The 9,638-nt window shown below is 35.7% G+C and overlaps 1 long non-coding RNA gene across 2 annotated transcripts; it reads right to left on the reverse strand.

Annotated features, from left to right (window-relative positions):
* Positions 1–4,277: 4,277 nt before the first annotated feature.
* Positions 4,278–8,401, reverse strand: LOC110905755. 2 transcript variants are annotated; one of them, XR_002573391.2, is made up of 8 exons: positions 8,143–8,401; positions 7,855–7,945; positions 7,681–7,744; positions 7,468–7,572; positions 6,734–6,821; positions 6,304–6,624; positions 5,014–5,272; positions 4,278–4,619 (listed from the first exon to the last, which is right to left on the reverse strand). It is a non-coding gene; the product is annotated as an uncharacterized LOC110905755 (long non-coding RNA). The 2 variants fall into 2 exon arrangements; XR_004879410.1 differs by having other exon boundaries at positions 7,681–7,779.
* Between the last annotated feature and the right edge of the window lie 1,237 nt (positions 8,402–9,638).

A 9,638-nucleotide genomic window follows, 5' to 3' on the forward strand; every position in this document is an offset into this window, starting at 1 on the left:
TACCTAGAACACAGGCTGGGAACGATACTATATGGGTGATTGTCGACCGTCTCACAAAGTCAGCACATTTCCTAGCAATCAAGGAGACAGATAAGTATTCGCAGCTCGCAGCAGTGTACCTTAAAGAGGTGGTTTCTAGGCACGGGGTGCCGACTTCTATTATTTCTGATCGAGATCCTCGTTTTACTTCGGAGTTATGGCAGGCTATGCATAAGTCGTTCGGCTCACGTCTCGATATGAGCACGGCCTATCATCCACAAACGGATGGTCAGAGTGAGCGCACTATTCAGACACTTGAGGATATGCTGCGGGCATGTGTTATTGATTTTGGGAAAGGATGGGAGAAGCACTTGCCGTTGGTAGAGTTCTCCTACAATAACAGCTACCACACCAGTATCAAAGCGGCACCATTTGAGGCATTGTATGGGAGGAAGTGTCATTCACCTCTCTGCTGGGCTGAGGTGGGTGATAGTCAGATCACAGGTCCTGAGATGGTACTCGAAACTTCAGATATGATCGTAAAAATCAGAGAACGTATGGCAGCTGCTCGTGACCGCCAGAAGGCCTATGCGGACAAGCGTGCCAAAGAGGTAGTGTTCGAAGTGAATGACCGCGTCATGCTGAAAGTGTCACCGTGGAAAGGGGTTGTACGCTTTGGGAAGCGTGGCAAGCTGAACCCACGTTATGTTGGACCGTTTAAAGTTCTGGAGCGTATCGGTAAGGTGGCTTATAGGTTGGAGTTACCTACTGAGTTGGGTAATGTTCACAACGTATTTCATGTATCACAATTAAAGAAGTGTTATGCTGACGACCCATTAGCGGTACCTTTTCAAGAGTTAAAAATCGATGACAAGTTACAGTTTGTTGAAGAACCCATCGAGATCATGGACCGTGAGGTCAAAGTGCGTAAACACAGTCGTATTCCCATCGTTAGAGTTCGTTGGAACTCAAGACGTGGACCGGAGTTCACGTGGGAGCGCGAGGATCAGATGAAGCTCATGTATCCCCACCTTTTTCCCAAAGACAAAGCCGAGTCAAGCAAAACTGGTGAATCTCGGGGCGAGATTCCTCTTCAAGTTGGGGATGATGTCACAACCGAGCAGAACCCGCAACAATCCTGATTTCTCACTTCGTTTCTCGCTCACTTGACGCTTGTCAAATTTCGGGACGAAATTTCCTTTAAGTTGAGGATGATGTGACAACCCCGAATTTCCAAGGTTAGTCTTGTAATTTGATTCCTCGTTATTCTTTTTACACTTTTTGTTGCGATTAGTTTAAGCGTAACGCATTCGGTAATTCATGTAACTGGGCCAACTGTTTAGCATGCACACACTACTCGGGCCGCACATCAAGCTCTTGACCCAATTATACCCTTGCGTGCTTGCACTTTGATCCGTAATTTATTTAGAAGCCATTTCGAGCCTTTATCCATTACATGGGCTGCCATGAGATTGGGCTTAAGCCCATTCCTTTGCTCATTATGTAACCGCCCTAAACAATCCTTGGTTAGCAAGTACACGTAACATACTTCCCTATATCTTGGAGTAGCTTAAAACTTAAACACAAACCCTATTACCCCTTAGTTGCGATCAGCAGGAGAAACCCCCCCCCCTTCGAGTTTACATCTTGATTAATCAGGCTTCCGGTTAGTGTTTCTCATTTATTAATTTTCATGTTGTGTAATAGTGAATGTTTAGTTGATGTTGTTTATATGCGGATTATACTAATCATATGTGTAGAAAACTGTTATAGTGAAATTTATGATATATGATTGTTTGATGATTTCGATATTCTGATAATATTAGCCAATGGTTATAATAAACCGTTTAGACGTTTAGATACTTATGTTAGGGAATTGGTTATGATGATGGTCTTGTTTCATGCGCATATATTCGACAACCCTTGCATGGCCAATTAATTGAATTATCCATGGTAGTTCATGGAACAAATACTGATCCATGTTCGCAAATACCGATGTGATGATCCAGGTGTTCTATGTGTGAATTAATTAATTGAATGAAGTAATATCATGGAACAATTAAAGTTGCATAGTGTCAGTTCATTTAATACTTGCAGTCAAAAAGGTGAACCCATGTGAGTTTAATAAAGGATTGTCAAATGCTTTGAAGGTCCAATTACACAACAAGTTTCATAAGGGGTGTCGGCCATTAGTCTTGTAAGTCAATAAATCTATTTACTGCATTAGCATTGGGCCGAGGGTAGTTAGTGGGCTGAACTCAAGGTATGGGTTTGAAACAAACATTTAATAAGTGAGTATAGGATTTGATTAATAAAGTACATAATTGATTCGGTGTATTGATAAGTGTAGCCGTAGGGTATTGTGGTGATATCATGGTGACACGTGAAACTTGACAGGATGTGGTGCTTGGTAAATGGGACCGAGGGTGGAGTATTGGAATGGATTTTGGGCTTGATTGGGTTGATATAGACTATAGGGCCGCACACACACACGACCAGCCACTTGGGTGGTGGCTGGTTACTTTTGGGCTCGCATGATCGGGTTGTTAAGGGGCTGAGACTTAACAACTAACCTAATTTAATCAATATAATGGGCTGTAGTGTTCCTGCAACTTGGGCCAATTAGTTGTAGGTAATTTGTATAGGCAGCATGTGTTTTGGAAATAAGTATATGTTAGGTGCATACTATTCTTATGTGAATTGGTAATTTATGTAACATGTGACGTATGAATTTGTGACATGAACTTGTAATCGTAAATGTACCATTACCTGGATACTTGTGTGACATACGTGAGGTTATATGTTTGGGTGTATGTGTGACTAGATAAGTGGATTGTGAATTCATGAAACTGATTGTCTCTGGTAACCACGATAGGGTTTGATTGATCAACTGATAAACAAGTAGTTAATCTTACCGAGCAAAACTAAGGTGAGTTCATTGCTCTTTCTCAAGCATGGATCCCAGGGAAGGGATAATGGGTAACGTTCCGAGGGGGAATGCATGTGTAATGGGATGTTGGTTATCGTACTCAGTTTTCTATCATTGTAAGACCACAATATCTACCGGTACGTTGCTTGTAGGGCAACGGGGGTTATTAGTTGATAGCGCTATTAGGTTTGGCACCCTCACGACGTTCGAGGAGAACGGGCGTGAACTAATTACCTTAAAACATGACCAATGCTTTGATAGAGGCATTGGGGTTGGCAATCACATATCATATGGCCATTCGGTAATCGAGTAATAACAACATCGGAACATCAAACATCATAACAACAAACAACATATCGTCTTGTAAACTGTTTTACTCACATGATCGGTAACACAACTTGGTAAACAAACACAAACCTTGAACTCACCAGCGTAGTCTGACACACTTGTTTACATGCTTGTAGGTAATTATTGAAGGAACTTGGGAGCTTGCCGTCTGATGCTGCTGGAGTGGTTGTGGTCATAATAAACAATTATGTTGATTTGGTTTTCATTCATTTACACACTTATACATTTATGCTTCCGCTCAATACTTTGGTTTTGGTCTAACTTTTCAAACGATACATTTCTTTCAATTGGGTATTTCAATACATTATAACTTGTGTTTGATATGATTGGTGGCTCTTTGTTGGATCGTTGCACCTTCAATAGGGACATACCCTAGGTGGTAATTTGGGGGTGTGACAGTGATCACTTCCCTTTCCAAAAACCTGTTACATACCAGCGAACCTTTAATAGATCAACGAAAGGTCATGATTTTCATCTTTTGATTGAAATCAAGTTTTTATAATCTTCAATATCTAAATTCTTATTTAAATTCATATTAATATACCCAATGATGATATCCTTGAAAACAGTTAAATTCAAGGAAAGAAAATAAATGTCAAAACTATATATCATTGTGTTGTTCTCGTAACGACAAACAATGTACATTTAAATAACATAAATGTATGAAAATATTATTTACATCATTAAATATATATCATGGAGTTCAACATTTAATTATTTTGAAGTAATCTGCTCTAAAGTTTCAAAACCATACTTAAAGTAGAATATAAGATCAAAAATTATAAATTATTACAAAACACATTTTCCAATAATTCTTTTTAAAGTAGTACCAAAAGATAAGAAATTAATAAGTTGTCTAAAAAGGAAATTTCAACAAAACAAAAATTAAAAAAAAACATAAAATTGACGCCCAAAGACTTTTGACGTTTCATTTCTTGCTTCGAACTAAACAAACCTGCTAATCACACATTATTAACCACCCAAAATACCAATGAAATTTGCTCATATTTAAGAAAGGATATATTTACTTTATTCTAAAACCCCCAATTATACATACATTCACATAATCCATCATATTTTTACATTTATAAACAAAACGGGCCAACCCACGAACCAGACAGGTTTGACCCGAACCTGACCTATTAAGCTAAACGGGTTCGCGGGTTCGACCTGAAACTGACCCGAACCCGTTTAGGGTAAACCAAAACCCAAGAAATTCGTGTTCAGTTCGTGTCATGTTTTCATGTTGTGTTAGAAATTCATACCCCTACAAAAAGATGATGATAGTAATAAAATATGAACATGTTTAGCTTTATATATCATTAAAGAGCCAATAAGAATTTTGAGACATCTTCAAAAAAACCTGCAAAAGAGATTGCGGGATAAACTTGTAAATCTTCATAGGGTCAAAACAAATATAACACTAACACCCCAACCCATTTACATAAATCTCTTATTCTCTTATATTTGATGCTTTAGAAAAATAATAATAATTAAAAAAATAAAACTCATCTAGTTATTACACCCCTAGTACAAAATCTTAGAATCTTTTAAATAAAATAATTTACTTTTTAACATAATATATCTAAAACTAATTTATTCAAAACGTTAAATTTTATTAAGAAAAGGTAACTAACATTTGACAAAAAGTATTTTTAAACTAAGATGTACACAAAATACTTTGGTCAAACCAACATGAGTTGTACATAAAATATTGACCCCTTATGACCATAAATTATTTTGAAATGTTACCATACCTCTATATTCTGCCACCTCTAGAAACAAAAGGAACTCTTGCCTGTTTTGATTTTAAGCAGGTCGGTCCATAGTTTTCCATTTCTGCATTAGTAAATGTAAGGGCCCATTTCCACTTTTTTAAGTAAACGCTCCAATTTCTATCATATATAATAATGCAGAAACGGGCCTATGATCCAAGAGTCTGATCTAAGTCCGTTTGTAGCTCAGTTGCCGCTGTCGCATCCCCTTCCCGTATGAAAGTGGTCGGTCGCACCTGAGCTAAAGCGTCCAATTAAACACAATATTAATTCATACCATACAGGAGTATTCCTACCAACTTTATGATCCTTGCCATAATATTTATCTGAATTTGGCTCGTATTTAGAAGCTGGTGGAAAGTTTAAAGCACCTCATGTCTACCCATAAAATGCATCTCTTCATAGCTATAGATTATCATAACATTATTAAAGAAATCTACAAATGTATATAAGGAAAAATTGAGTTGCGCTCATTAGGTACGGGTCACTATTTCTACCTATATACTTATGAACGGGTCACTTCGGTTTGTATAAAAATAGCTAATGGGTAAAATCTAAGAACTTTCGCTAAAAATGATACGGGCCAAAGGAGTCAAAATTGTGTATTTTTAACACATACAAGTTAATAAACGCTTTATTTAGGAAAATTAAAGTTATTAATTCCATAACAACTTACCTGCTCACTCTCTAACAACTTGGAGCATGCATTTTTGGAAATCAAATCATGTGTTTCTTCGTATAAAAAGTTAAAGCGGTAATTAAGATCAACTAACAATATAATTCGCCTAAAACTCACATAATTAATTTGTAAGATGGCCTTAAAAGTACACAAATTAAAACATAGTTTCCACATAACCAAGCATTAGAAAGCTTTAAACATTAATTTAGCAACAACAGAGAAATAAACATATCTAAATCCTATACTTACTAATGATGATCCTTAATGCTCCTTGGAGCTGCAACTTTTGACATTGATTTAAAACGTGTTCTTTTATATGTTTCATCCACATCGGCAAATGTCATTAACAATATCAATGTCCCTCTAGTTTTGTAAGCCAATTGACCTCTTGTCTGACTTTGTTGTCATCATTCAAATATGTCTTTAAAGGATGATAATTTTTAAAAGATTTGGAATCTTCGACTCAATATGAATGGAGGTAATTTTCAATTGAAAATTTTTGTTGAAAGCATTCATCAGTACGTATGAATAAATGTAAACATGTGACTCAAATATGCAAGAGGTAATTCTCAATAGAAAAGGTTACAAGTTACCTTTTTATGAAGCTTAGAGATGGAGTCAATTATACAACTTCCAATATAACTATTGAACCTCGGAAAATTCATTAACTCATAGTTGTCGGATGGGGAATGCTTCAAGAACACATTAACCCTTGTAGCGGGGAACCGGCGCGATCCGGTGGGGTGGGCATTTTATAACCCCATATGTTACGGCTAATTAGACTCGTTAAAAACGACAACTGATTGTAGAGCGTGAAAGGCTACATAAAAGTTGATATATCAAGTCAGTGGCCAAAAAGACTGAACAATTTGCAGGGTTGGCCCAACATATCAGTACTCCTCCTTGTCTCCTCACTGTCATACAGAAAACATCAAAACATGTATCAGGTATTCAGTTTTAATAAATCATCTTGTTGTCTAAAAATCCAGGTTTTTAATACAAAAAAAAAAAAAAAAAAACTACTCGTGGCTGCAACTTCTGTCGCCTGAGCCGACAATTCACCCTAGACGCAACCATACTCATACACCGAATGTTTCGTTTGAACCATTGACTGTAACAATTCAAAAAAAAAATGGAAAGATTAGTTCAAAGCTTCAAAACCGACTTGCCAAACTACTAAACCACATGACCGGCTGACCCACTCAACCAAGTCAGTTTATTCTGTTATTTTCTAAAACCATAGTTAACATATTCAAAATTAAGTGAACCAAATTATAGCAGCAGCAATGTAAACATACTAAATCAACTTTTGTGTCTTCAAACCAACCCTCTAAACATGTTGTTTGGACAACCAAGTATAACAGCAATGTAAACATACTAAATCAATTTTTAGCTTGATATTCACCTTTTAAACATGTTATTTAGACACCAAAGTATAGAAGCCAACCTAACCGATTAAATCAACTTTATAAAATCTAATTAACACTTTAATATCGAAGTATGGAAAAAAATTAACTTATTAAAATCAAAATATTAGCTTCAACTTAACACTTTAAGTACGTAGATTGGACAGCAAGTATAGTAGCCATGTTAATATATTAAAATCAACCTTTTAAAAATCCACACAAATATACTTCAAAAATCACAAATTCAAATAAGATTTTCACGTTCCTAAGTTGTGAAACCACATAATTAAACTCTGCATCATCGAATTGACACCACAAGAGACTGAATAAAAGGATCACCAGTACACATACCTTGGAGAGTTCAAGAAGAGCGTTTTCATGGAGATCAGGGCTACTAACATCAAGTACCATTTACTCGGAGGACTACATTTTCGAATTGTTCTTCTAAGTTATGGGCTAAAATCACAAATCACAAACAATAAAAAAACAGGTCGTCGACAATAAAGGTAAATCGCCATCACAATCAACAAACAAACAATTCAAACATTAATAGGAACCACTTACCAAAACATAGCCGATTCCGTCAGAAACGAAGCATCGTGGAGATCGAATGAGACGTGTTAAATATCTATAAGAAATATGTGAGATGGCTGAAACACAAATCTGGAAATAGAGGGGGGATTAACCAAATCAATTAGGTTTAAAAGAATTTTGAATCCAACATACATACATACATACCTCGTGATTGAATAGTCGGAGGAAACACAATAATTACTACAGGGAAACCGAGAGCAGGGCCAATCAAGAACTATCTTGAATATCCTTAAACCTGAATTGCTTCCATTATAATCAGTATTTAAAAAATATACAAAAACAACCATCGAATAAGCTTTTAATAAGAATATATTGAACCCTAGATGTTAAAGCTCTGTGTATTAGATAGCTTCATAGCTTATAAGAACATTCATCGAGATAACAAAAAACCCAAAATCAGCATTGATAGTTTGTTAAAAGATGGAGTCATACCTCTAATTGGGAGAAATCCACACCAAACAATCGGAGAAAGAGAAGATTATCTAGAATATATGATGGATTCTTCTCAAAACAATTACCGATTGAGGAAGCATTTGAAATAACGAAATGACAGAGAGAAATCCAATGAGTAATTTTTTATGGTAGATGATGCAAATCATTTAGGGTTTTCTATTAGAAATAAAGTTCAGAAAGGAAACGGTTGCAAAATTTTGGAAAGGTCGAACTGATTGGAGAGAATTGATTAGGTTACCAAAATTTGAAAAGAGCGTAGGTAGGAAGAAGCAAAATGCCGCCCAAATACCCATTTCTCTGGTCAAAGAAAGCAGCCACCTCAAAGTCAAATAGTTAACCTTTATTTTGCTTTAGTATAATAGATAGATAAGTCATAAGTTGCCTCAAAATAAGCTAACCGAAACACCAATCCTTTCTCAAAATCACATCTTTCATGAAGCAAAGTGATTAAGTTGGATACATCTTTTATCCTCTGCTTCTCGTATTAGAATCGATGCCCATTGGGAAGATCAAAATCATTTAACAGAGGTTTATGATGTCATGCTCTAATCGATTAGCTTCTAAGAGAAATTCATTAGAGGGATTTAATGTAGTTTCAAAACCAAAAATGTTTAACCTTGAAATGATCATCCTCAAATGCAGAGGCCTGGGAAAATCACCAGACCTAAATGAACATGTTAGAAAAAAAATTTACCAAAATCAACGTGTTGCTTGTTTACATCGTGGTTTATATAAAATCTAGCTTGCGACTTTTTAGATGACAAACTAAAACGTTTAGACTAAATTTTAGCGGTTCGCTAAATTTAACTCACACTTTACACGTGTATTATTTTGATTGATATCATATCCTAGTTTTCGATATTTTTTCGGCTAAATTTTAGCCTACTCTTTACCGTCTTAGCTGACGCTGCTTACTTGTCCTCTCATGATTGGTTTGTTTGGATATGTCTATCTTTATAAAGGCTAAAGGCCCAAAAGCTTAATTTTAGTTTGATAGTTTTTTGGTTAACATGATTATTTTGATGATTTTTCAAAAAAAAAAAAAATCATGTTTGGTCCAATGAGCTTCATATGCCAGGATCGAGCTCGGACTCGATAAATAAACTAGTTTTATTTTAAGCTCAAGTTTATCTCGGGCTTGATAAGGCTTGGCTTGTTTCAGCTTTTTCTAAAGCCGATCTCACACAGCTCGTGCGCCACTTGTCTTGTTTGCACCCCTAGTTTAAAAGTAGGTTTATATGGTGTGTAAATTAACAGGTATAAAAACATATTAACCACCAGACATAATCTGCCATGAAACTCATCAGTAAGCATAGTTATTATTAATTTTTTTTTATTGTAAGAAACTAACAGTTTAGTGATGACGGATTAAAAGTTCTTCTTTCAAGGAAAAAAAAAACTATATTTAAAAAATAACAAGTGAATATTTCCTTATTTTTAGTATGGAGTCGACAATAGCAAAATGTGTCAAAAGT

This window comes from Helianthus annuus, chromosome 14 (genome assembly GCF_002127325.2).
Source record: "Helianthus annuus cultivar XRQ/B chromosome 14, HanXRQr2.0-SUNRISE, whole genome shotgun sequence".
Taxonomy (NCBI): Eukaryota; Viridiplantae; Streptophyta; class Magnoliopsida; order Asterales; family Asteraceae; genus Helianthus; species Helianthus annuus.